The sequence below is a fragment of the Somniosus microcephalus genome, chromosome 23 (genome assembly GCF_052327205.1).
Source record: "Somniosus microcephalus isolate GS21.2 chromosome 23, FLI_Smic_1.0, whole genome shotgun sequence".
Classification (NCBI taxonomy): domain Eukaryota; kingdom Metazoa; phylum Chordata; class Chondrichthyes; order Squaliformes; family Somniosidae; genus Somniosus; species Somniosus microcephalus.
In genome coordinates, this window is record NC_141009.1 from 28,393,718 (window position 1) to 28,421,556 (window position 27,839).

At 43.7% G+C, this 27,839-nt stretch overlaps 1 long non-coding RNA gene across 1 annotated transcript; it reads right to left on the minus strand.

Annotated features, from left to right (window-relative positions):
- Nucleotides 1–127: 127 nt before the first annotated feature.
- On the minus strand, nt 128–27,839 carry LOC147101766 (uncharacterized). Its single transcript, XR_015073354.1, has 4 exons — nt 26,303–27,839; nt 13,472–13,641; nt 7,585–7,762; nt 128–1,800 (listed from the first exon to the last, which is right to left on the minus strand). It is a non-coding gene; the product is annotated as an uncharacterized LOC147101766 (long non-coding RNA).

The following is a 27,839-nucleotide window of genomic DNA, read 5'->3' on the forward strand; positions in this document are numbered from 1 at the left end:
CCCTCTTGCAGTCCGGTCCTTTCCCCCGGCTGCGGCTGAGTTCTCCGCGTTTTTTTTAAAAATTTTATCCCGCGCCTCGCGGCCTCGGTAGCTGCCCGGCCTTTTTCCCCGGTCGTGGTCGAGCTCTCTCTTGACGCTGTTGCGTCTCCCAGCCCGCTTGCAGCCCGGTCTTTTACACCGGCTGCGTTTGCATTCACCGCGGCTCGCGTGCCTTACGCTGCCCCAGTCTCAGCGCCTCTGGCCCCGACTTCTGTCCGGCTCTTTTCCCCGGCCACGGTCGAGTTCTCCACCCTTATATCCTCCATTTTTCCCTCCCCTACTTCACAGCCAACGTGGCCGACTTGCTGCTCGTCGCTGATCGGCTTACCCACCACCGTGATAGAAGGGATGATCACTGCCTGTTGCTGATGGAAGGCTTCGTGTCAGGATTCTTCCTTGCTCTTCAGACCCGAGTCTTTTCTCAGCAGGATGATGAGGGCGGATGCCTCTTCTCGACGCCCGTTAAACTGCCTTGGATATATCTCTGCCGCAGGGTAAGATCGTCCTCGTCGCCACTGTTAAGTCTGTGTGTTCTAGTTATTGTTAATAAGAATCACTGCACACAGACCACAAGAGTAAATTCAACAGGTCTTTACTAGTCGGAGGTCAGGCTGAACTGCCCAATAAATCATTACACAGCACTTATATACCGGTGTGGTCACCACCGGTATTACAGTATACAGCAGCCAAGATAAAGTAGTGCATCTCTTAAAATAGTTCTCTTAAAGGTGGAACGGTTACATACACCACAGGGATGTTACACTTTTTCAAGGAGGCTTTGAGGGTGTCCTTGAAGCGTTTCCTCTGCCCACCTGGGGCTCTCTTGCCGTGTCGGAGTTCCAAGTAGAGCGCTTGTTTTGGGAGTCTCGTATCAGGCATGCGGACAATGTGACCCGTCCATCGGAGCTGATTGAGCGTGGTCAAAGCTTCGATGCTGGGAATGTTAGCCTGAGCAAGAACACTGACGTTGGTGCACCTATCCTGCCAATGGATTTGCAGGATCTTGCGGAGGCAGCGTTGGTGGTACCTCTCCAGTGCTTTGAGGCATATGGCATATGGCAGATCTATAGTAACACAGCTTATGAAACACTGACGGTTGCTTAGGTTGCTTTTATATCTATCTGGCTCTACCTTACTGTGCTTTTGTATTGTGCTGCCCTCTTTGTTATCAAAATGAAACTTGAATGAAACTTATGCCAGCTTTCCAAAAAAATCACAATACTTCTCTCTATTTGTTATTTCTCTTGCTATTGCTTTGAACGGGCATAAACACCGGGCTAAATGGTGCACTTTTTGAGCGATAAGAACATGATATTGCTCTGTTGTGTGCAATTACTTGTGCAGCGAGTTTGCGATCTCAGTTAAATAATCAGAACAAGCGGAGGCGCGGAGTGAAAAATGGCTGCTTCTCCACAGGAACAAAGGGAAAAGCAAATGGCCCAAGGAAACCGACCAGTAATTTAAGACAGTCAGTTACAGAGAAGATTTGAAGAGGGTGAGGAACAGGTCTATTCCCTTTTCAGCGTGCTATCAGGCACCTAAAAGAAGGGGAAAATAACTGAAGAATTGAGAAAATGCTTAAGAGGGGGAAATTTATTTCACTGTATCTACTGTAAGATATTGCTTTTGAATACAATACAGGCTGTCATTTCACCATGGTTACCACCAGCGAATCCTTGTATTGCTCTGCTATTCTTCGTGGCTCAAACAATGGTCCCCAGTGGCACGACTATGCTTGTTCTTCATGACTGGAACAATTACCTATGCAAAAACAAAAAAGGAACATTGAAAAAGATTAGGATTAGGAGCACCGTCTCGTGAAGAAGCAGACAGTTTTCAGCTCACGGGCTTGGGCACAAGATCTGTTGTTGAACCTAATAGTGCTGCTTGAACAATTAATCTCACATCCAAACCCACTCATTGAGAATTGAGCAGTTCTTTATGAGGTTGTGATCCGACCACTATATATTCAATATAAGCGCTGTGCGTTAGGTTATTCCTAATAAACTTGAAAATAAAAGCTTTTTTTAAATTATGTGTCACTGTTTATACAGCAGCCATTTTCTGACTTACAATTTAACAGCCTTGTATCAAACCTTTACCTTTTTCAACAGATGTGCAATTCCATGCAAAATTGAATAGTCTTTGATTCTGCAAAAGTATTAATTTAAAGAAACTGGTGCCTGAATTAGTGTTAGCCTTTCTAGTTAGATATATAACCAAAATATATATAAATACACCAGTGAACATGCTTATGAGTGGTTTGGGGTGTGGGGTGCGTGTGCCATGCGTTGTTACCTGTGCCCAGCCTGTGTATTTTTTTAATTTGTTTATGGGATGTGGGCATCACTGGCAAGGCCAGCATTTATTGCCCATCCCTAATTGCCCTTGAGAAGGTGGTGGTGAGCTGCCTTCTTGAACCACTGTTCCGTGTAGTGATTTTTTATAACTGAGTGGCTTGCTAGGCCATTTCAGAGGACTGTTAAGAGTCGACCACATTGCTGTGGGTCTGGAGTCCCATATAAGTCAGATCAGCAGGGTTCCTTCCCTAAAGGACATTAGTGAACCAGATGGGTTTTTAACAACAATCCGATAGTTCCATGGTCACCAGTATTGATACTAGCTTTTTTATTTAATGAACTGAATTTAAATTCCCCAGCTGTTTATGGTGGAATTTGAACTCACGTCTCGTACAGATCATTAGTCCAGGCCTCTGGATTACTAGTCCAGTAACATAACCACTATGTTACCGTTCCCGATGGTGTTGCGGTGTTGTTTCTCAGAAGTCCTGCATTTGTCTCTTGTTAAATCCATCGGGGCAAGTATGGAGACCGGGGCACTTGGGGTGGCTCTGGGCCTGTGAAACTGAGGTTGGAGTGGTTCCATTGCAGAACGCTGACCCGGATTTTGCGGTAACAATAACAGTGAGGCTATCAGCACTCGCCGTTAGAATGGAGCAAATCGGACAGCAACTTCTGGCGTCCACACATGCGCAGTAAAACACGGAAATCAGGAAGTTGATGTCTGAGTTGCCCCGCTCCTCCACAAGCTGATGCTACACCTGTACCTCACCGATAGACTCGGCATTGAAATCAATGTAAGGGCATGAAGTTGCGGTACTTACCCACTAGTTACCCAGTAAACACACCAGAAAAAGTTAGGGCTGGTGCATTCAAGTGTAAGTGAGTTTTTAATAGCATAAGTCTTAAGTACTGCCAAACAACCTCTCTGGCACTGAAAATTAACTTTTATAAGAGTGGAGTCTCATTCCTTCAGATTTTAATTATTTTTGGAGATTTTTAACAATTAAATATTAAAATAAACATTTTTAAAAACTTTTTCTTTCTGTCTCTTTTATCTCTCTCTCTTAATCCCATCTTTCTTTCCCTCTCTTTGTTTTGCTTTCTCTACATGATTTTACATTGAATTAAATATTCTAACTTACTCTTCCTGGTTTAGACTCTGCATGTCTCAGTAAGGATTCTTCAATTTGATTGGCTGAGGAGACACGCTGTTGCTTGCCCTGTTCACACAGGCCCCAGATCCCCTGTAGAGGGCGCCGCGCTGTATCAGATGCCTGATGGCAGTAAGTTGCCGCTCAGCAGCTGCGGGCAGCTGTGAGTGTAATGAATGGCAAGATCCGTTCGTTCGCCACTGACCGCAAAATCCGGGCCTTTGTGTTTCCTGGATGTTGGGGGGGGAGGCCTTATTACTGCAACTTGTGTGTCCGTCTTGGAGGTAACCATACTGCACCATCACATCAAGGGGGCAGAGGTCAGAGTGATTGGAAGGTGATTTTTTAAATTGTTAATTATGTGATAATGTTTATTTTTAGGCATATAGTGGAGTGGGTGAGAAACTGTCACTGCAACTGTACCTCAGAACAGTTTCTTTTACTGCATTGTGAGTGGGTCATAATCTGGGTTGGGGGGGGTGGGGGGTGGGAGAAGGTTTGGTCCAATATTATTGGTCAATGACAAAAGTAGAAAATATCCAAGAAGAAACTCATAGAGAGTTAACAAGTGAGAAAATTGACAGATGTTCACAGCAAACACTACCGTTCCTAAAATGTCTGTTACATAAATAAGTGTGTGCAGGAGTGTGAAACCGTATTGTTTCAAAAAATATAAAGCCAAACAACTGCTGTGTTTTTGTCATTTAACAAGATGACAAAATCTCCTTCATCAAAAACCGAATTCAATTTTCACATGTTTAACTTAAATCCTACACAGATTATATATTTTCCCTCCTTATGCTGTACCTTATTTCTGCCATCTCTGCAGGTCTATATATACTCATGCCACACGGCACTCTCTGACTGGAGGCAGGCAGGCAATCTACTCACACACCTCTGTCAACCTTTCTCCTAAACCTGCAGCTAAGAGGGATATACGGATGACGCAGGTGTCTTGTAATTTCCTCTCCCTCTAGAGATATACCTGACCCTCCCAGACACTCGCATCACTCTGCAGAGAATCACTAAACAGGTGAAGCCATACCTTGCCATGCTATAGTGCATCAGTGCACTAATGCACAGTACCATAAGGACACCTGTAAGGTTTTCTATTTTAAAATATTCCTGTTCAATTCTCTCATTGCCCAACTGGAGACTTACTTCCTTGCAACATTTAAAAAGGCATAAATGTAAAGGCTAATATTAAAAAACAGTATTGAACTTGGCTTGTTGAATAACCCTCCAGTCCTGACTGTCTAGACTCATACATGAAGAATGGCCACTTGCGCAAGGTAGGTGACTGGTGCATGTAGAATTGTACTGTAGCAGGAATCAATGCTCAAAGGGAGAAGGGAGGAGAGTTGTAGCGAAAATATATTTTTAAAACTGCAAATACAAAGCAAAATTGATAAAGGTAATTAAATTACTGTGAATATTATTTTCTAAGGAGCCCAGTCCTGCACACATTACAATGTGACACGATGATTAATCCTGCTAAAATTTGAGGCAGCAATATTCTGAATTGATGTTACCAACAGAGCTTTAATTCTACTTCTGGGGACTCCTGCTGGTGTATTATGGAACTACCACAACTATCAGCCACACCCTGGCGTTGGTGAAGAATTTTAAAGAAACGAGTGGTACTATGAAAGTCAGAAAACATACAAACTGCTGCAGTTAAATTGAGGCTTTCAATTGATCTCAGTGTCTCACAAAATGCCATCAGCAAAGTAAGTATGAATCATAGAATCATAGAATGGTTACAGCACAAAAGGAGGCCATTCGGCCCGTCGAGCCCGTGCCGGCTCTCTGCAAGAGCACTTCAGCTAGTCCCACTCCCCCGTCCTTTCCCAGTAGCCCTGCAAAATGTTTTCCCTTCAGGTACTTACCCAATTCCCTTTTGAAAGCCACGGTTGAGTCTGCCTCCACCACCCTCTCGGGCAGTGCATTCCAGATCCTAACCACTCGCTGCGTAAAAACGGTTTTTCTCATGTCACCTTTGGTTCTTTTGCCAATCACCTTAAATCTCTGTCCTCTGGTTCTCAACCCTTCCGCCAATGGGAACAGTTTCTCTCTATCTATTCTGTCCAGACCCCTCATGATTTTGAACACCTCGATCAAATTCCCTCTCACTCTTCTGTGCTCTAAGGAGAACAACCCCAGCTTCTCCAGTCCATCCACGTAACTGAAGTCCCTCATCCCTGAAACCATTCTTGTAAATCTTTTCTGCACCCTCTCTAAGGCCTTCACATCCTTCCTAAAGTGCATACCCGGAATTGGACACAATAGTCCAGTTGAGGCTGGACCAGTGTTTTATAAAGGCTCATCTTGCTTTTGTGCTCTATGCCTCTATTTATGAAGCCCAGGATCCCGTATACTTTTTTAACCGCTTTCATAACCTGCCCTGCCACCTTCAACAATTTGTGCATATATACCCCCAGGTCTCTCTGTTCATGCACCCCCTTTAGAATTGTACCCTTTAGTTTATACTGCATCTCCTCATTCTTCCTACCAAAATGTATCACTTTACACTTTGCTGCGTTAAATTTCATTTGCCATGTGTCCGCCTATTCCTCCAGCCTGTCTATGTCCTTTTGAAGTCTATCACTATCCTCCTCACTGTTCACTATACTTCCAAGATTTGTGCCATCTGCAAATTTTGAAATTGTGCCCTGTACACCCAAGTCCAAGTCATTGATATATATCAAGAAAAGCAGTGGTCCTAGTACCAACCCCTGGGGAATGCCACTGTATACCGTCCTCCAGTCCGAAAAACAACCATTCACCATTACTCTCTGTTTCCTGTCACTTAGCCAATTTCATATCCATGTCACTGCCACTGTCCCTTTTATTCCATTGGCTTCAACTTTGTTGGCAAGCCTATTATGTGGCAATTTATGATGAACTTGTAATGTAGGCACATCATGAATTACATAGAATTACATAGATTGTACAACACATGAAATTTGTATGAAATTTCTTATTGTTTATAAAAAAAAAAATTTTTTTGGATAAACACTAATTTTTCACAAACTTTTTAATTGTCATTTTCTGGTGCTGTTTACAAGAATGTCTTTGTTGACCCCTACAACATGCTGTATCCAGTTACTTAGGTCAATCTTCTGCTGAGAGTGATCCCCTCTAGTTACAGATGTTGGTGCTTGTTGGCCTCATAATGTGATGGGTGACGTGCATCATTACACCATGGCCAACCAATCAGGTGCACTCTTTCATTAAATGAGAAGCCATTTGTGTTTTATATACAGGCACCTGTACCCTCCACTTAAAACATTGCACGTTCAAAACAAACAGTATGATTTGCTGGCAGTATCCACTTACTGTTAATTTGTAAGGATTGATGTTCCTTTTATTGTATTGCTATTTTAAAATTTGATCTGAATAGTTGTTTACAAATAATTCTTGCATCAATATGATTTTTTCATCCATCAAATAATTATTTTCCATCCAATTGTCTCCCCTTTCCATCCCTTTCCTAAAAGTAGTGACACATTCTTGGGTTCCATAGGTGTTGGCAGGCTCCCAGCACCTTGTCCAAATGGCCTTTTTTCATATATGAATGCAGATATTAAACCTGTATCTAAGCCACTTAAACCAATGTCTATCATACAGATAAAAGCAGGGCTCAGCTCCACATTTTTCCATAAGGTGTGGTTTCATGTTTAGGGAAGAAAAATCTGAACCAAGGTGATTAAAGTGCCATTGGGGACCTGGTCTAATAAAGGTGACCAGAAGAGTTCCACTTTTTTCGTCGAGCACCACGTGCAGACAATTTAACTTTCAGGCAACCCCTCGGTTGAGCCTTGGCTTTGTTCCTTAATTTTTCAGTGAAGTGATGTTTTGCTCACTTTGCAGTTGGCGGCATTATTATTACCCAGAGTCCCCACTATCTGTCCTGGTAATGGCGATTTCTGCTCGCTCTTGCTACCTGTGAGCCAGCTACAATACAGCAAATGCATGATTTCTTCAAAATTCAGCCATTCCTCAAATAAAGCCATGCTTACAACGGGAGTAAATCAACCATCTACAAAAACAAATCGAATTACTTATTGGATAACAGAGCTGTGACCTACATTGGCTCCCGGTTAAGCAGCGTCTTGATTTCAAAATTCTCATCCTTGTTTTCAAATCCCTCCAATGCCTCGCTGCTTCCTATCTCTGTAATTTCCTTCAGCACCAGAACCCCCCCCACTCCCTCGAGATATCTGCAGCGGCAGCAGCGGGAGCAGCGGACCTGCGAGGGAGCAGCTGCTGTGGGTGAAAATAAAGGTTAGTGATTTTCAGGCCTAGTCGAGCAGCGGGAGCAGCAGCAGAATTTGAGACTGATGTCACAGTACATAAAGTGACACCGGCGCAGGGGACGCAGCTGATTGGGTGAGTACGGCCAGGTACTACGCTATAGTTTGACAGTTGAGGTTAATAGTTTATAAGGTTTAGAAGGTCTTAATTTGGTGGTTTATAGTTTCTAAGGTCTCTGCTGTGTAGCAGGGAGTGCTAGTAAACAACGGCCCTTGAGTATATCATTTAATTGTAGTGTAATTAGTGGTATTGATTTGATTTAATTTAATTCAAATTAATTAAAGGGTAAGTCATGGCAGCACAGCTCGGCCCTGTGGCATGCTCCTCATGCACTATGTGGGAAATCAGGGACACTTCCTGTGTCCCTGACGACCATTTTTGCGGCAAGTGTATCCAGCTGCAGCTACTGGCAGACCGCATTGCGGTGTGGGAGCTGTGAATGGATACATACTGGAGCATTTGCGATGCTGAGGACATCGTGAATAGCACAGTTAGGGAGTTGGTCACACTGCAGATAAAGGCTGCACAGGCAGGAAGGGAATGGGTGACCGCCAGGCAGAGTAGCAGGTGCAGGCAGGTAGTGCAGGGGTCCCCTGTGGCCATCCCCCTCTCAAGCAGATATTGGATATTGTTGGAGGAGATGGCTTATCGGGGGAAGGCAGCAGCAGCCAACTTCCTGGCACCATGGGTGGTTCTGCTGCACAGGACAGGAGGAAAAAGAACGGGAGAGCTATAGTGATAGGGGATTCTATTGTAAGGGGAATAGATAGGTGTTTCTGCGGCTGCAAATGAGACTCCAGGATGGTATGTTGCCTCCCTGGTGCAAGGGTCAAGGATGTCTTGGAGCGGCTGCAGGGCATTCTGGAGGGGGAGGGTGAACAGCCAGTTGTTGTGGTGCATATAGGTACCAATGATATAGGTAAAAAATGGGATGAGATCCTAAAAGCTGAGTATAGGGAGTTAGGAGGTAAATTAAAAACTAGGACCTCAAAGGTAGTAATCTCAGGATTGCTACCAATGCCACATGCTAGTAAGAGTAGAAATAGAAGGATATTTCAGATGAATACATGACTAGAGGAATGGTGCAAGGGGGAGGGATTCAAATTCCTGGAACATTAGAACGGGTTCTGGGGGAGGTGGGACCAGTACAAATTGGACAGTTTGCACCTGGGCAGGACCGGGACTGATGTCCTAGGGGGAGTGTTTGCTAGTACTCTTGGGAAGGGTTTAAACTAAAATGGTAGGGTGTTGGGAACCTGTGCAGGGAGACAGAGGAAAGGGAAGCAAGGATAGAAGCAAAAGACAGGAAGGAGAAAAGCAAAAGTGGAAGGCAAAGAAATCAAGGGTGTAAATCAAACAGGGCCACAGTAAATAATAATTCTAAAAGGACTAAGAGTGTTAAAAAAACAAGCCTGAAGGCTTTGTGTCTTAATGCGAGGAGCATTCATAATAAGGTGGATGAATTAGCTGCGCAAATGGATGTAAACAGATATGATATAATTGGGATTATGGAGACATGGCTCCAGAGTGACCAAGGCTGGGAATTCAACATCCAGGGGCATTCAATATTCAGGAAAGACAGGCAAAAAGGAAAAGGAGGTGGGGCAGCATTGCTGGTTAAAGAGGAGATTAACACAATAGTAAGGAAGGATATTAGCTCTGATGAAGTGGAATCTGTATGGGTAGAGCTGAGAAATACCAAGGGGCAGAAAACGTTAGTGGGAGTTGTATACAGATCCCCAAACAGTAATGCTGAGGCTGGGGATGGCATTAAACGGGAAATTAGAGACGCATGCAATAAGGGCACAGCAGTTATCATGGGTGACTTCAATCTACATATAGATTGGGCTAACCAAATTAGTAACAATACTGTGGAGGAGGAATTCCTAGAGTGTATATGGGATGGCTTCCTGGACCAATATGTCAAGGAACCAACTAGACATCAGGCCATTTAGACTGGGTATTATGTAACGAGAAAGGATTAATTAGCAATGTTGTTGTGCGAGGCCCCTTGCGGAGGAGCGATCATAATACGATAGAATTCTTCATTAAGATGGAGAGTGAAGTAGTTGACTCAGAGACTAGGGTCCTGAATTTAAATAAAGGAAACTACGATGGTATGAGGCGCGAGTTGGCTAGGATGGATTAAGGAATGCTACTTAAAGGGTTGACGGTGGCTAGGCAATGGCAAACATTTAAAGATCGAATGGATGAACTACAGAATTTGGTCATCCCTGTCTGGCCTAAAAATAAAACAAAAAAGGTGGCTCAACCATGGCTATCAAGGGAAATTAGGGATAGCATAAGATCCAAGGAGAGGACATATAAATTAGCCAGAAAAAGCAGCAAACCTGAGGATTGGGAGCAGTTTAAGATTCAGCAAAGGAGGACAAAAGGATGAATTAACAGGGGGAAAATAGAGTATGAGAGTAAGCTTGCAGGGTACATAAAAACTGACTGTAAAAGCTTCTATAGATATATGAAGAGAAAAAGATTGGGGAAGTCAAGTGTAGGTCCCTTGCCGTCAGAATCGGGGAATTTATAATGGGGAGCAAAGAAATGGCTGACCAATTAAATACATACTTTGGTTCTGTCTTCACAAAGGAGGACACAAATAACCTCCCAGCGATGTCGGGGAACATAGGGTCTAATGAGAGGGAGGAACTGAATGAAATCAGTATTTGTAGGGAAATGGTGTTAGAGAAATTGATGGGATTGAAGGCCAATAAATCTCCAGGGCTTGATAATCTACATCCTAGGGTACGTATAGAAGTGGCCCTAGAAATAGTAGATGCATTGCTGGTCATCTTCCAAAATTCTACAGACCCTGGAACAGTTCCCATGGATTGGAGTGTAGCTAAGGTAACCCCATTATTTAAAAAAGGTGGTAAAGAGAAAACGGGGAATTATAGACCAGTAAGCCAGACATCGGTAGTGGGGAAAATACAAGAGTCCATTATAAAAGATGTAATAGCAGAGCACTTGGAAAACAGTGATAGGATCAGACAAAGTCAACATGGATTTACAAAAGGTAAATCATGCTTGACTAATCTACTGGAATTTTTTGAGGATGTAACTGGTAGAATAGATAAGGGAGAACCAGTGGATGTGGTGTATTTGGACTTTCAGAAGGCTTTCGATAAGGTTCCGCATAAGAGATTAGCGTGCAGAGTTAAAGCACATGGGATTGGGGGTAAGGTACTGACTTGGATAGAGAACTGGTTGGCAGGCAGGAAGCAAAGAGTTGGAATAAGCGGGTCTTTTTCCGAGTGGCAGGCAGTGACTAGTGGGGTACCGTAGGGATCGGTGCTAGGACCCCAGCTATTCACAATATATATTAATGATCTAGACGAGGGAACTAGATGTAATATCTCCAAGTTTACAGACGACACAAAGCTGGGTGGGCGTGTGTGCTGTGAGGAGGATGCAGAGAAACTCCAGTATGATTTGGACAGGTTGGGTGATTGGGCAGAAGCATGGCAGATGCAGTATAATGTGGATAAATGCGAGGTTATCCACTTTGGTGGCAAAAACAGGAAGGCAGATTATTATCTGAACGACAATAGATTGGGAAAAGGGGAAGTGCAACGAGACCTGGGTGTCCTTGTGCACCAGTAGCTGAAGGTAAGCATGCAGGTGCAGCAGGCGGTTAAGAAGGCAAATGGTATGTTGGCCTTCATAGTGCAAGGATTCGAGTACAGGAGCAAGGATGTCTTGCTGCAGTTGTACAGGGCCTTGGTGAGACCACACCTTGTGTATTGTGTGCAGTTTTGGTCGCCTTATCTGAGAAAGGATGTTCTTGCCATGGAGGGAGTGCAGCGAAGATTCACCAGACTGATACCTGGGATGGCAGGAATGACGTATGAAGAGAGATTGGGTCGATTAGGCTTATATGCGCTAGAGTTTAGAAGAATGAGAGGGGATCTCATTGAAACTTATAAAATTCTAACAGGACTAGACAGACTAGATGCAGGAAGGATGTTCCCGATGGTCGGGGAGTCCAGAACCAGGGGTCACTGTCTAAGGATAAGGGGTAAGCCATTTAGGACTGAGATGAGTGGTGAACCTGTGGAATTCTTTACCATAGAAGGCAGTTGAGGCCAATTCATTAAATATATTCAAGAAGGAGTTGACTAATCTACTGGAATTTTTTGAGGATGTAACTCGTAGAATAGATAAGGGAGAACCAGTGGATGTGGTGTATTTGGACTTTCAGAAGGCTTTCGATAAGGTTCCGCATAAGAGATTAGCGTGCAGAGTTATATTTCTTAAGGCTAAAGGGATTAAGGGATATGGGGAGAAGCAGGGACAGGGTACTGAATTTGGATGATCAGCCATGATCGCATTAAATGGTGGAGCAGGCTCGAGGGGCCGAATGGCCTACTCCTGCTCCTATCTTCTATGTTTCTATGTTTCCTCTAATTCTGCCCTCTTGAGGATCCCTGATTATAATCACTCAACCTTTGGCGGCCGTGCCTTCTAGTTGCCTAGGCCCTAAGCTCTGGAATTCCCTGCCTAAACCCCTCCGCCTCGCTACCTCTCTTTCCTCCTGTAAGACACTCCTTAAAACTTACCTCTTTGACCAAGCTTTTGGTCACCTGCCCTAATTTATCCTTATGTGGATCGGTGTCAAATTTTGTGTCTTAAAATAGTCCTGTGTAGCACCTTGGGACGTTTTACTACGTCAAAGGCGCTATATAAATACAAGTCGTTGTTGTTGCTGTTGTTGAATAATTTTTCTTCTCGAATTACAATAGGCATGCTTGCTTGTCTAATTGTTAAAATTTTCCCCTTGCCCCGTTGCAATACAGAATAGTTTAATTAAGTAATAATCATATGGGATTGTGGAATGTTTGAGGGAATATACAGCACCAATACACAGGCTCCTGGCCTGAACTGTACTTGATGATTGGAAATTTCAGTATAATGTTGGGAGATCATGTGGTTCAGACATTAATGAACTCCAAGCTGTGTTTATCTCAGGAGGGTTTGTCACACAAGGGATTGTTGTGGTGTGAGGCACAGTGAAGTACTAAAACAATCACTGCCACGATACAAACCCCAACACTGTATACACATGCCTTGGAGCCTGTTAATGTCGTTAAATCAAACTTGTACATTTTGACAGCTTACAAGTGGAAATATATTACTGCATGCTGTTATATCACAAAAATCTAAAAAAAAATATCAACAGCTGCAAGAGAAAGTCTACAGAGCAAACAATTGTAATTTCCATTAAATGTTCAAAACAAACAATTTAAGGGTTTTATCCTTCTATGATTCTATAAAGGGATACGGGGGAAGGACAGGAAAAGGGAATTAGAGTAGACAGCTCCAATTGAAGAACTATCATGAACACAGGTGCAATGGGCTGAATGACCATGTTCTGTGCTGTAATTTCTATCGGAGGTGACTGCAACCATGTGGCGTGCAGGGAGGTGACAACACGGTCCATGGTTGACTGCATTGCTTCAATGCCACGTGCGAGGACTTCACACATGTATGAGGTGGACACTCTTCGACATGGTGTGGAAGCTCCCTGGCAGGCAATACATTGAGCAGTTCTTCTTTTATAGGCTGTACCCTGTAAGTCTTCATCTTTGCCTTCTACGCAAGCTGGCCCTCCGGAGAGTACTTTCCAGGGCCGTCCTTTACCCCTACCTTTGATCCTGCTCACATGTTCAGTGCAAACCCCTCTAACTGACTCTACAGTATGCAGAGTGCTGATTTCTGAGTTGGTCCTTTGCAAGGGTGAGAGCGAGTATCAGTTCATCTTCCAGAGGACCGTCCTCCTCTTCCTCTGCTGTGGCTGGCCGGGACCTGTTATGGACCTAAAAAGAGGCAAGAAGGACAACGGTTAGCAATTAATGGCATGGGTAAGCAGTAGCGGATGAGTGGCACTCTGTGTAGACCCAGGTGTGTAAGGGAGAGAGTTCAGTGAGAAGAGAAAACAAGGGTAAGATGGCCAAACACCCAGTGGGATTTTTCCTCTGACCTCGCCCTCTGCACACTGCATCAATGGCAGTCTCTTCCCTTGGTGTGAGCACTTGGGTTGATGGTGGCCTTCCTCCTGTGTGAGTCTGCTCCTTTGCATTGTGTACCAGCTTGTCCTACAAAACAAAAAAAAGTGTGTTAGTGTGTGGCCTGTTGAAGGGTTGTGTGCGGCAGGGTAGCATAGTTCAGATGGTGAGAGGAAGAAGCAGCAGGTGTGGGGAAATGAGGGCAGAAATTGTGTGGGCAGTAATTGTGAGGGCAGTAGCAGGTTCAGAGTGTGCAAATGGCAGCTGAAGGAGCTGCAATAAAGTATGATGTGATTGAAGAGAGGGTTGGGAAGTGGGGAAGAGAAGGCTCATGAGCACTAAGGCTGCAGCACAATGGTGCAGGGCTGGGCAGAGCGCTGTGAATAGGAGTCTTGCCTTAATGGATATGGTCAAATCATTGAATTTTTTTTCTACACTGCTGCAAGGTCCTCAGTGCAATGCTGCATGAATTTACCTGCTTAGCCACCTCTGTCCATATTGTTGGGTTATTTCTTGTGGCACCCTTCTTCCATCAGGCAGGAAGAGGACATCATTCCTCCTGCTGACCTCCTCCACAAGGACCTGTCAGAAAATCTTGCGGGCCTCGCAATACTCATTTTGACTCAACTCAGCCATTTGAGGCACAGACAAAATGCATCTCCCCTTTAAAAGGTGCAGGCTGCCTTTAAATTTTATCACTCCTGCCCAAATTCCCTTTCCCCAATGTACGAGCTGCCAATAACCAGCGTGAGTAGCACCGACAACCCAGCCATCATATTGAAATGAAGCACGAACCTAAAAATGGCTTATGCCTCTCGCCCATGTCACTGGATAATGGGAAAAACCATATCCATCCATAGAACACTCAATTCTTTTTAACTTGTGAGGAAGATGAAATAAACTTGTGCTGTTTCTAATGTTGTATTAAAGCCATATGGTATCCTTTTTATATCCTCACTGTGATGCCTCCCTGTCACCATATGATTCTTCAGTTGAGAGAATTGGTTATTCTAAGCCACCTCTTTGTCAATAATAGCTCAGGATGGCCCACTTCCACAGTATAGGAGAGGATCCCTGCCAAGCTTCCCACCCCTTCAGACTCTGTATCCATGGGGCATGTCAATATTATGAAGTGCCCCATCTAACTGGGATAATCTCACCCCTGGAATGTGAATTGAGGTGACTATTCGAACTTACATGCTTAAATGAGAATGTAAGGCTCCACCAGTAAAGCTAGTAATCACTTTGTGTATAAGAACAAACCTTTTAATGATCCTCTAGTCATATGGCCAAACAGCGTATTAAAAACAGATCTTCTTGTTATTCATCACAAACAATGATAGTCACCAGAGTTGCTCATCTGGGCAGCCACATGTTATAGAGAGCAGTTCTTGAATTCTTCTTGGAACTTTGTCAGGGAAGCACACCGAGTCTGTGCCCAGTTATGCAATCACGATATTTGGTCCATCCACTTGTCATCACACATCAGGTTGTCAATGATCTTGGTCAACAATGTCATCTGCAAGTGTTCCCCATCATCTGCCGCAATCTATTGCAGCTTCTTCCCCAGTTACCTGATGGTATTTTGCGGAACTTCAGCAATGCCTTTAGAATACTTCAGTAGTGCTAACATTGGCCACCATCATTTTGTACGCTGTCACAGAGTTCACTATAGAAAACACATTTTGACAGTCTTGTGTTATCTATTAGGATGGCGTGCGCTGACCAACAAGACGGTGCCCTTATCACCATTGACTTCAAATAGTAGTTCGCTAAATACCTCAGAAATGTACATTTGCTGCGAGATTAACATTTGTATTAATGCAGATTTTCATATTCATAATTTTATGCTGTTGTAATTTGAGATCCACAAAACGACACATCAGCTCAGACATGTTAAGTACGAGGTTCCTAGGAGGAGCAACACCTTTCTTGTCCTTTTAACAGTTCTCAATCTAACCGACCCCTCCTTGGTGGATTTATTTGATTATAAATTACTCTTTTTGTTGACAGAAATGAAAATAAAGAACAAAATCCAGGTGTTATTAATATTGACGTTAACATGTGTTCATCTGTTGTATTTATTTATGCTCATTATTCAGTTGAAAAAGTCCAGACCAGTAATGAAATGTAACAAATATACATGGCATAAAATTCCTGAGCTAACACATATTGCTGCTCATCTTCCTAAAGCATCAAATTATCATTATAGCGTGATAGCTTACTTCATAAGCCATGATGGGTCTTTGTGATGATTTATATGTTTTGAAGGGAAGTGTGTAAATCTCCAGGGTAAAGCAGATAAAACCGTAGGTCTAAAGTCTGACACTTCATCCATGGATATAAATCACCTTGGAGGCTTAAGTCTCCAATAAATAACAGCGTAACCAGGTATCTCCATGGCGAGGATACAAGAAGAAATGTAAAAATCTGAACTGCACATGTGCAGTGATCTGAAGCACACGGCACAGGCTTTTCATTGGGTCGGAATACTTTGCCTCCCGTTTTCTTGTTTCACGGAGCGCTGCAATAGCCAGTAGGAGCAGCAGACTGGCAACCACTGGTTTCAACTTGAGACACACAACAGGTGGATTTTGCTCACACTGTAAATTGTCAGAACAGGCATTTGCTGCCCAAAGAAAGGAAAGTTGCTCCTCCATTATACATTTTGGAAATGTTTGATTTTTCTTTAAAATGAAAAAAAAATCTCTCAATTATTAGCCCAGTTCTATAATCATATAATATACTTTCAAGGACAACATCACACTGAAGCGTGAACAATTTTTGGTACCTCAGATACATCATTTTCTAAGCAGTTTCCAGGTACTTGCTAAGGCTGTGTGACTACCTACTATGCTGGGGGAGTTCATTACTTTCACTCCAGCTGAGGAGAAATTGGAGTCTTGGTTTTATTCCACCTTCATTTCCATGAACCCAATTAGCAGCAATTCAGTCAAGGAAGCACTGGGACTGGTCTGCGATTTGCTCTGATGGGCGGTAAATGCCAAAATGGACTGGTTGGGCTAAATGGCCTGTTTCCATGTTGTAACTTCTATGTATTTTTATGTGAGTGAGTATCTTGAATTAACAGTAGGAGGCTATACATTCCTTCTAAACCATGACGATGGGTAATTACCTTCAAGAAGCCCAGCTTAAAATGTTATACAGGATATATTACAGGAAACTCTCGATTTACCGGCACCTAAATAACCGGAAATCTCTGTTAACCGGCAAAATTCAGGAGTAGGTTCAGGTAAGTTTTACTTCATATTAGTGGCCGTTCCTGGATCTGTGGCCATGTAACCGGGGTTCCTGCACCTGTTGCTAAGCAACAGGGAAGCCTGCATATGTTGCTGTGTACGGGGCTCTTGTATCTTTTACTATACCTCTCTGTAATCCGGACTTTTTGATAAACCGGCACCACACCGGTCCCGTCGGTGCCGGATAAAAAAGACTTTCCTGTACATCTCAAACTTTCTTAATTGTTGATACCCCACAGTCTCCAATATTTTTTGAGAGGTTGCAGAGAAGTCACACATTTTCTGGACCTTCCTATGTGCCCCATACAATTGAACCCTCGCTACCTCTCTTTCCTCCTTTAAGACACTCCTTAAAACCTACCTCTTTGACCAAGCTTTTGGTCACCTGCCCTAATTTATCCTTGTGTGGCTCGGTGTCAAATTTTTTGTCTTAAAATACTCCTGTGCAGCGCCTTGGGACATTTTATTCCGTTAAAGGCGCTATATAAATACAAGTTGTTGTTGTTGTTCAAGTTTACACTGGGATCTTGATCTTCTCTTGTTATGAGATCCTAATTGATATTGGTCTGTTATCCCCATTAATAGCCTACTCTATACTGTAACCCATTGGGCTTGAATTTCCAAGCCCTGTGGAGACGGGTTTGGAGGCAGGAGTGGTGGGAAAATTGCAGAATCGGGGGGCAGGAACCCATCCCGCCCCCAACCCGCCTCCGTGCCAATGTCCCAGGAGGCGGGTATCCGACCTGTGCTGGGAGCCGCCTCCCCAAGGCAGGAAGGGGATTAGTGCCAATTAACTGCCTGTTAACAGGTAGTTAACAGGCAGTTTTTTGCCTAATCCCTATTTTTAGCCCTGAAGTGTGGGCTTCCCGACGGCTCCAAACCACGCCAAGTTAGCGAGGCGGACCGTCGGTCTGAAGGGGTTGGAGGGGTTGAGATGTCTGTTGTGCAGGTGAGTGATGGGCGAATGTGTGCAGAGGTAAATGTGTGAGGTAAGTGTAAAGTGTTTTAATAAGTTTTACTTACCTTTACTTCTTCCTGCAGGCTTCCTTCCTTCAGTTCTCGGGAGTCCCTCAGTTCACCGGCACAGAAAGCAGAATGGCCGCTGAAATGTCAAAAGCTACAGCATTCTGCTTTCTGGTCTGGAGAGATCTCTAACTGAGTCTGAGTAGAAGGACTCAAGTTAGAAGACAGATTGTCAGTGATTGACAGCTTCACAGAGCTGTCAAACGCTGATTTTTCATCTGTCAAAAGCTCTTGACAGATGAAATGTCAATCACTGACGTCACCTGTAACCAGGAGTCCCTTAATTGGCCTGCTGAGCCCGCTGGGCGGGCTTAACAAGGTCAATCAAGGGAAAATAGTGTGGGTTGGCCACAAGTCGACAGAGGCGGGACTACAACCCAAAAAGTGGGAGTCCCGCCTCCATCATGTCCCCATTGACAAAATCCAGCCCATAGCATCCCAGTCATGTGGCACCAAGCAGAGTTGCCATTGTGATCTACCTATCTGTAGACTGGTCCAGTCAGAAAAATATCCTGTCACCTCTGGTGTCTTGGTTTGAGCAGAGAATCAATGGTTATATATGAGCAGTTGTGGGGGTGGGTGGGGGTGGCAGTTGCAGAGACTGGAGACCATTGCCCTAATGACTTAGTCCAAGATTTAGGTTAAAATGGAGCCTGTGCTCACTGTTTATAACTCCATAGAGATTTTGAGGTTGGCTCTAGTTTGTACTGTGAGATTTTGTGTTCTGATCCCTGAGCAGCTGGATATATTCTGTCTCGCCTGAATCTGTTTGGGCATTCCTTTCGTTATTTACTTTCAGTACAGATGGAACTGTGGGTTTTGGTTTAAACAGGACTGAAAGTTTCTGTACTTATTTCTGTCTGGATTGCCATTTGGGAATTCATGTTAATGTATCCTTTTTTTTGTTCCGGTTTGTATGTTTCAAATTATAGGGGTAATTTTACGAGTCTGTGTCAGTGGGGAGCCTCCCCCAACGACAGGGGCCTATCAGAAATTCAGATGTGAACGAGCTCAGAAATCTTCAGCAATGCATTTGAATTGTCGATATTCATAAAATTACCCTTATTTATATAGGCACTTTAATTTTGGGGGAAATCTTTCATTAAATGTACTTCAAAAATGGAAAACTCAACAATGAGGGCAGCACGGTGGCATAGTGGTTAGCACTGTTGCCTCACAGCGCCAGGGACCCGGGTTCGAATCCGGCCTTGGGTGACTGTCTGTGTGGAGTTTGCACATTCTCCCCGTGTTTGCGTGGGTTTTCTCCGGGTGCTCCGGTTTCCTCCCACAGTCCAAAGATGTGCGGGTTAGGTTGATTGGCTATGATAAAAATTGACCCTTAGTGTTAGGGGGATTAAATACATGGGGTTACGGGGATAGGGTGGGATATGTGTTGGTGTAGGGGTTACAGGGATCGGGTGGGATATGTGTTGGTGCAGGCTCGATGGGCCGAAATGGCCTCTGTACTGTGAGGTTTCTGTGATTCTTCTGTGAATGATGGGCTTCCTGTCTTCATTAGAAAAAAAAATGATTGTTCGTTTTGTACTGTTGCATAACTCTTGTTTCAAAGCCCAATTGTTGAACATCCATGTGACTTGAATACAGTGGTTCGTGTTTACATGCAGTTTGACCATAAGAAAATAAGAAGAGTGAAGCACCCAGCTGTCCTATTGTGAGTCAAGCTACCTCCTCCACAGATCTAGGTCATAGCTCCTTCATGCATGTGCTGAAAGGTGGCTGGGGAAAGTGTGACTGGCAGTGTACCCCCTCTGAAAGGTTTCTGTTGCTTGCATCAACGGGTAGGTGGGGAAAGGGTCAAAATTATGATTTAGGTACAAACCCAGTTTCAGCATCCAGCTTCTCATCAATAAGTCAAATTCTGTACATTTTATAGATCTTTCTTCAAAGAAAGTACTCACTTGTGAGACTTCTATCCTAAAATCTTGATGAATTTACACATCAAGATTTTGTGAAAAGGACATATTGTAGGAATTCGTGAATTCCTGATGAAATTACTAAGAGCGAGGCAATCAGCTAACCAAAACGATGTTTAATGCAAACTGGTGGAAGTAACATTCAAAAACACAGGAGAACTCAAACACAAGTCTTTGCTTAAAGCTGGCTCCATGAGGACTGAGAGGGGAGGCTCCTCAGTCTGACGTCATGACATCATCACGTTTCCCGCCGTTGGGGAACGTCACGTGACCCACGTGATGACATCATCGCGCTTGGTCTTAACCCTTTAGAGACCGTGCTGTTAACATGCAGCAAACGAATACAGATACCGATTGACTTTGTTACAGGCAATTATGTACAACAATATAAGAACCCCTTGGTGGCTCTGCCACAATATTAAAATTAATTAATTGGAAGTTTGCTTTATGCTACAAGAAATCGACACTTCATGTTGTCCTAACACTAAGAGTTGAAATTACACTATACAAAGGTAGTGTACAAATACTTAACTCATTGGTAAGAAATTCCTTTGTCTGCTATTTTAACAGGGGTGCTAATGTATTCAGAATAAACAGGTTACTGCTGCATTTAAATAGTAGACAAAACAATTTGATAGGAATGTATTAAACATTCATGAAACTAATATCACACAGTTGAAATTTCAAGGCTAAAGTAATTGATTTAAATATCTCTCAGGGCACACACAAGGTTTGCATATACACATGGCCTCATTCAATTAATTTACATTTCATTGGTAGATGTGCTGTCCAGTGTTTACTAATTCTATAGTCTGCATTCTAAGAACGTTGAATTTAATAGATAATTTATTGCGCAAACTCATTTTAAATTCACATCAGTCAACACAATGAAACTTTGTACTGCACTTCATGATAGATTAATTTTACACTAAATATTAGACTAATACATTTTACTTTCATATTCAACATTAGCCAAGTCCTCCTGACATTTAACTGGGGTTCTGAAAAAGGATCCCACTCAAAATATTAATACCTCTTTCTCTTTCAGTAGCTGACTGACCTACTGTCCGTTTCCAGCATTTCCTGTTTTCATTTCAAATTACTTCTTCTTCTTCTTAGGCAGTCCCTCGGAACCGAGGATGACTTGCTTCCACATTAAAAATGAGTTTGCAGGTAACTGATGAGTCCAATGCGGGACCTACATTCTCTGTCACAGGTGGGGCAGACGGTGGTTGAAGGGGCGGGTGGGTGGGGTGCTTGGGTTGACGTGCGCGCCTTGCGCTGCCTGCGCTTGGCTTCCGCTTGCTCTCAGCGAAGAGACTCAAGGTGTTCGGCGCCTTCCCGGATGCTTCTCCTCCACTTTGTGCGGTCTTGGGCCAGGGATTCCCAGGTGTCTATGTGGATGTTACACTTTTTCAAGGAGGCTTTGAGGGTGTCCTTGAAGCGTTTCCTCTGCCCACCTGGGGCTCTCTTTTGGGAGTCTCGTATTGGGCATGCAGACAATGTGACCCGTCCATCGGAGCTGATTGAGCGTGGTCAAAGCTTCAATGCTGGGGATGTTGGCCTGAGCAAGAACACTGACGTTGGTGTGCCTATCCTGCCAATGGATTTGCAGGATCTTGCGGAGGCAGCGTTGGTGGTACCTCTCCAGTGCTTTGAGATGCCTGCTGTACATGGTCCATGTCTCTGAGGCATACAGCAGGGCGGGTATCACTGCTGCTCTGTAGACCATGAGCTTAGTGCCGGGTTTGAGGTCCTGGTCTTCAAACACTCTCTTCTTCAGGCGACCGAAGGCTGCACTGGCGCACTGAAGACGGTGTTGGACTTCGTCGTCGACGTCTGCCCTTGTTGACAGTAGGCTCCCGAGGTATGGAAAGTGGTCCACGTTGTCCAAGGCTTTGTCGTGGATTTTGGTAATCGGGGGGCAGTACTGTGTGGCGGGGGTAGGTTGGTAGAGGACCTTTGTCTTACGGATGTTTAGTGTAAGGCCCATGCTCTCGTACGCTTCGGTGAAGGTGTTGACGATGGTTTGGAGTTCGACCTCCGAGTGAGCACAGACGCAAGCATCGTCTGCATACTGTAATTCGACGACAGAGGATGGGACGACCTTGGATCTAGACTGGAGGCGACGGAGGTTGAACAGTTTCCCGTTTGTTCTGTAAATTAGCTCAACTCCTGTGGGGAGCTTACTGAGGGTGAGATGGGGCATTGCAGCAAGGAAGATCGAGAACAGCGTTGGTGCGATGACACAGCCTTGTTTGACCCTGGTTCGTATGTGAATTGGGTCTGTGGTGGAACCGTTGGTCAGGATCACGGCTTGCATGTCGTCATGAAGCAGGCGGAGGATGGTGGCAAACTTTTGAGGGCAGCCGAATTTGAGGAGGACATTCCATAATCTCTCACGGTTGACAGTGTCGAAGGCCTTTGTGAGATCAAAGAAGGCCATGTACAGCGGTTGGTGCTGTTCCCTGCATTTCTCTTGTAACAGCAATCACAGTTTGTCCTTTTTATCCTGACATTAAATGACGCTAGTCAAATCTATTAAAGGCTGTCTGAAGGAGGCAAGGCTTTGTAAAAATAAAAGTTGCAAATCCACTGTCAGGTTATAGGATGGCGGGTTGCTGTTTGTCATGTTACAAGAAGAAGTTAGAATTTTAGAATCTTTAGAGATCATTCTCTTCTTCTTCGGCAGTCCCTCGGAACCGAGGATGACTTGCTTCCACATTAAAAATGAGTTCGCAGGTGACTGATTAGTCCAATGCGGGACCTACAGTCTCTATCATAGGTGGAGCAGACGGCGGCCGAAGGGGCGGGTGGGTGGGGTGCCTGGGTTGACGTGTGCTCCTTGCACTGCCTGCACTTGGTTCCGCTTGCTCCCGGCGAAGAGATCACTCTAACTACAGGCCCAGTGCTAAGGTTTAGGGAACCTAGGTGTGGGCTCAATTTTTAGACCTGTGATGTGTAGATTCTATGGCTGCAGTCTGCAACAATGTCATATTCAGAGACTGGGCATAAATGGATGTTTCTTGGATTGGCAAGAAGTAGCTAGTACAATAGCAACATACTGCGGATGCTGGAAATCTGAAATAACAACAGAAAATGCTGGAAAAACTCAGCACGCCAGGCAGCATCCGTGGAGAGAGAAACAAAGTTAACGTTTCAGTTCGAAGACCTTTCATCAGAACTGGAAAAAAGCAGGAAATGAAAAGCAAGTTTAGGGGCTGGGAAAAGGGGGAGGGGATGAAAGAACAAAAGGGAAGGTCAGTGATAGGATAGAAAGCAGGAGAGATTAAGAGACATTGAGAGACATTAAGAGATATTCAAGGTGAGAGGAGGTGGTGATGGGACAGGTTAAGGAATAAAGGATGGCTCTAGATGAAGTGTGAATTGCGCTGGCAGAATGAAGGACAGCCGCCACGTGGGAGGGAAGACAAAAAGGCCAAACATAAAGTGTGGATAAAAAAAAGAAATATATATATGTGCTAGGGGCCGAGGTTATGATCTGAAATTGTTATGATCTGAAATTTCGATTAGGCACTCTACAGCCCTCTGGACTCAACATAGAGTTCAACAATTTGATGGTGAGCTGCCGTTTTCACAAGGCTGTGGTGCATCGGAGTTGTGCAAATCGTTCAACAATTTGTGGTGATTCGCATCTCACGATGTATCTCTTACTCACCACAAATTACTGGGTTATTTACTCACTAATAATGGTGTGCTCATTTAACTTGCCATTATTTCCCCAGCAAATTCTGGTCTAATATTGGAGCCATGGAAAAATTTGTTCTCACAATGTGGGCATCGCTGGCAAGGCTAGCATTTATTGCCCACCCTTATTTGCCCTTCTTGAACTGCTGAGGGACTTGCCAGGTCACTTCGGAGGGCAATTATGAGTTAACCATGTTGGTGTGTGGCAGTTAAGAAGGCAAATGTTATGTTGGCCTTCATAGCGAGAGGATTCGTGTACAGGAGCAAGGATGTCTTGCTGCAGTTGTACAGGGCCTTGGTGAGACCACACCTTGAGTACTGTGTGCAGTTTTGGTCATCTTATCTGAGGAAGGATGTTCTTGCCATGGAGGGAGTGCAGCGAAGATTCACCAGACTGATACCTGGGATGGCAGGAATGACGTATGAGGAGAGATTGGGTCGATTAGGCTTATATTCGTTAGAGTTTAGAAGAATGAAAGGGGATCTCATTGAAACTTATAAAATTCTAACAGGACTAGACAGACTAGATGCAGGAAGGATGTTCCTGATGGTGAGGGAGTCCAGAACCAGGGGTCACAGTCTAAGGATAAGGGGTAAGCCATTTAGGACTGAGATGAGGAGGAATTTCTTCACCCAGAGAGTGGTGAATCTGTGGAATTCTCTGCCACAGAGGGCGGTGGAGGCCAATTCATTAAATATATTCAAGAAGGAGTTGGATATATTTCTTGAGGCTAAAGGGATCAAGGGATATGGGTAGAAGGCAGGGACAGGGTACCTAATTTGGATGATCAGCCATGATGATCTCATTAAATGGCAGAGCGGGCTCGAGGGGCCGAATGGCCTACTCCTGCTCCTACCTTCTATGTTTCTATGTGTGGGACTGGAGTCACATGTATTCCAGACCAGATAAGAACCGCAGTTTTCCTTCCCTAAAGGGCAGTAGTGAACGTTGGGTTTTTACAACAATCCGACAGCTTCATGGTCTCTTTTACTGGCACCTTATTTCCAGACTTTTTAAGCTGAATTCATATTCAAAATTTGAACTCACGTTCTCTGGATTATTAGGCCAGGCCTCAAGATTACTAGCCTAGTAACATGACCACTCCACTACCAGGGATAACAAGACATAGGCCTGGATTTTCCGGGGCCTATGACCATGTACACGCATGAAAACCTGGAACTTGCGATCTGTCAAGTGTCAGCTTGACAGATCCACCACATCCCTGGGAAATAGACATTCGCTGGCGGAGAGATGGGCTGTTTGCCCAACTACTGCCCAGCGAATGCCCGTGAAACTCTCACGCCTGGTAAAAGCAGGCCCATGGCCTTCTTTTACCAGTGTAAGGGTTCAAATAAATATGAAGATAGTTTCTTTTTCATTATTTAAACATAAAAAACTTTAAAATTCGTTTAGGTTATTTTTAGCCGCTTTAAAACATTTTAATTTATTTTTCAAAAAATTAAACTTTTGTTTTAAATGTTTAATTTAATTGTATTTTAATTAATTTTGAACATGTAATGATTTACTTTTATTTGAATTGTGAGAAATTTGTCATTTTTAGGTGATTCCTATTAAGCTTATGGGGATTCCGTACGTAAATGTAATCGCTGTAAGCACAATGGGGATCCCCCTTTCTAATTGGTTCGCCTGGCCCACGTGATCCCAGGGATGCTTGCAAACCGTATGCGCCCCTGGGATCCGTGGGCCTCTACGCAGGCATACGCCTGGAGGCCCAGGAGCGCAAGTCTACAAAACCTCCGGGACCATCAGGTAGGTTCGTAATTTTCTTGCAGTTCGGAGGCATTCGCCTGCGGGAAGCCTCCGACCGCAAAGTCAGGCCCATAGTTATGAAGAGCGACTTAAAAAAAACTGGGTCTGTGCTCACTAGAGTACAGAAAGTTAAAAGGGGTCTAATATAAGTATTAAAAGTTTTGAAAGTGTCTGAGAGAGTAAATAGTGAAAGATTATTCCCATTGGCCAGTGGATTGGTGATGGGGGGACATTCGTTTAGGATTAGTATTAAAAATATGATGGGGGAGGTCAGAAAAAATGTTTTCATGTAAAATGTTATTCGGATATGGAATACATTGGCATAAATGATAATTGAAGTCAAGTCAATCACAACATTTAAGAGTGAATTAAATACTTGAAGATGAAAAATACTAAAGGAACAGAGCAGGGGAGTGGGATTAGAGTAGATAACTCCAATGTGGAGTTAGCACAGGCATAATACACCAAATGGACTTCTTCTCTGCTGAACTGTCAGATTCTATAGGTCCATAAATCTACTGTACATATCAAACCCAATCTAACATAAAATTTGAGTAGAAAAGAACCATTTGCTGATCAGTACACTCCCAAGACAATCTGCCAATCAGTAAACTTTTCATTAAGGGGTAGGGATGGCCAGTATAGCACTGAGCTTGGGTGAATATTATTTTCCATCTCCGTGCCGTTACTTTTTTTTCTCCTGTCTACTTCTTTTTGTCGCTAAAATTAGCAAAGGCAGGAATTTCATTCCCGGTGTACCGTACACTCATACTCACTTGAAACTCGAGGCAGCTGGCTAAAGAACTCCCACTTATATTGTCATAAATTACCGATCACAAACACAGCTCTTCCAGCAGCCTGGAGCACACTGGGAGTCTCGGCAGAACCAGTCATTAGGGCAACAGCAGGAACCGTCATCGAGGAACTGAGCATTCTGCAACAACTCCAGAGATATTAATAGCTCCTTTGGGCCCCTTCAAGCCCAGACCTGGGTGCATTACAGTTCCTGCAGTTCCTCCCTCCCAAGCCCAATGATGGAACAGAGTCAGCAGTGCCTGAATTAGAGGTCCTAATCTGGAGTAGGATATATTAAGATGATGAAAGAACCTGGCTATCACCCATGCTTTAATTGCCCAGCTGTTCCCATTTCAGAGCCACATAGAATCACAGCCCACGTCAGCTGAAATAGTTACTGACAGGTAACCGAACAGAAACCTGAAAAGAACACTCCTCTGTTGTCTGCTAATGCTTTTCATTTTGACTTCAGAACTTCCACCAGATATGAAGTATAGTTTTCTATTCACACAAAACAAAATCTATTTCTGAAAATCCATTTTATTACAGAGATACCATTTTCACGAGAGAGAGAGAGAGAAAAAAGTGCTTGGATAAAGAGCCAGAGAAACAGAGTGATACTTTCATTACAAAATCAACACAGGCAGGTGATGTGATGGAGTGTTTCAATGAGACAAGAACTTGCTCACATTGTGTGTTTGAAAACAAAGGAGGTGAAATCTCTTTCCGAAATACAGTGGCAAAAATGCAGTCCAATATATATTCCAATGTATCCCTACTGAATACGACAGTGAGCGTCATTAAGATTTTGACAGCAGATCCTTTAACTGGCCTGCTCTCTATTTTATCTTTTTTTAATGTGATACAGACAACCATTATGAAAGGAGCAGAATGTGTAGCAGTAAAACATAAATGCATAAAGCTACCAGTCTGGCATTAGGCTCTGGCTGCTAGGAAGGGATTTAGAATCGTATGTTAGCCAACTAACAGCTTATATAATAAAGGAAACTGCTTTTTACAAGTGGCTCATAAAAGCTGTGAAAAATGGTGCTCTTTCGTTACGAGGGGTGAGTGGGGAAGTAATTTTGAATCCCACTTATTTTGTCAAAGCAAGAAAACACATTGCAAAATGTGCTGAATGTGAAAATAGAATAAAAGCCATGAGAATTTGTGTTTTGCTAACAGCATTTTAAAAATTATTTCATGTGGTGCATGTCTAGTAAAAAAAACAGCCATGTGTTCTTTATTCAACCTCACGCTCAATCTGAATCAACTGTTATGTGGAACTGAGATGTTTTACACTTTTTATTTTGTTGCAGTTTCTTTATTCTCATTTCTTCCTTTACTTTACGCCAACTTGAACAAATCTGTATCGGGTGCTGCTTTTAAATACTCATCAAAATGAAGTCCTTACTGATCATTTTACTTGCAAAAATCTCCAGAATCATTCTTAGGCAGTCCCTCGGAACCGAGGATGACTTGCTTCCACATTAAAAATGAGTTCTCAGGTGACTGATG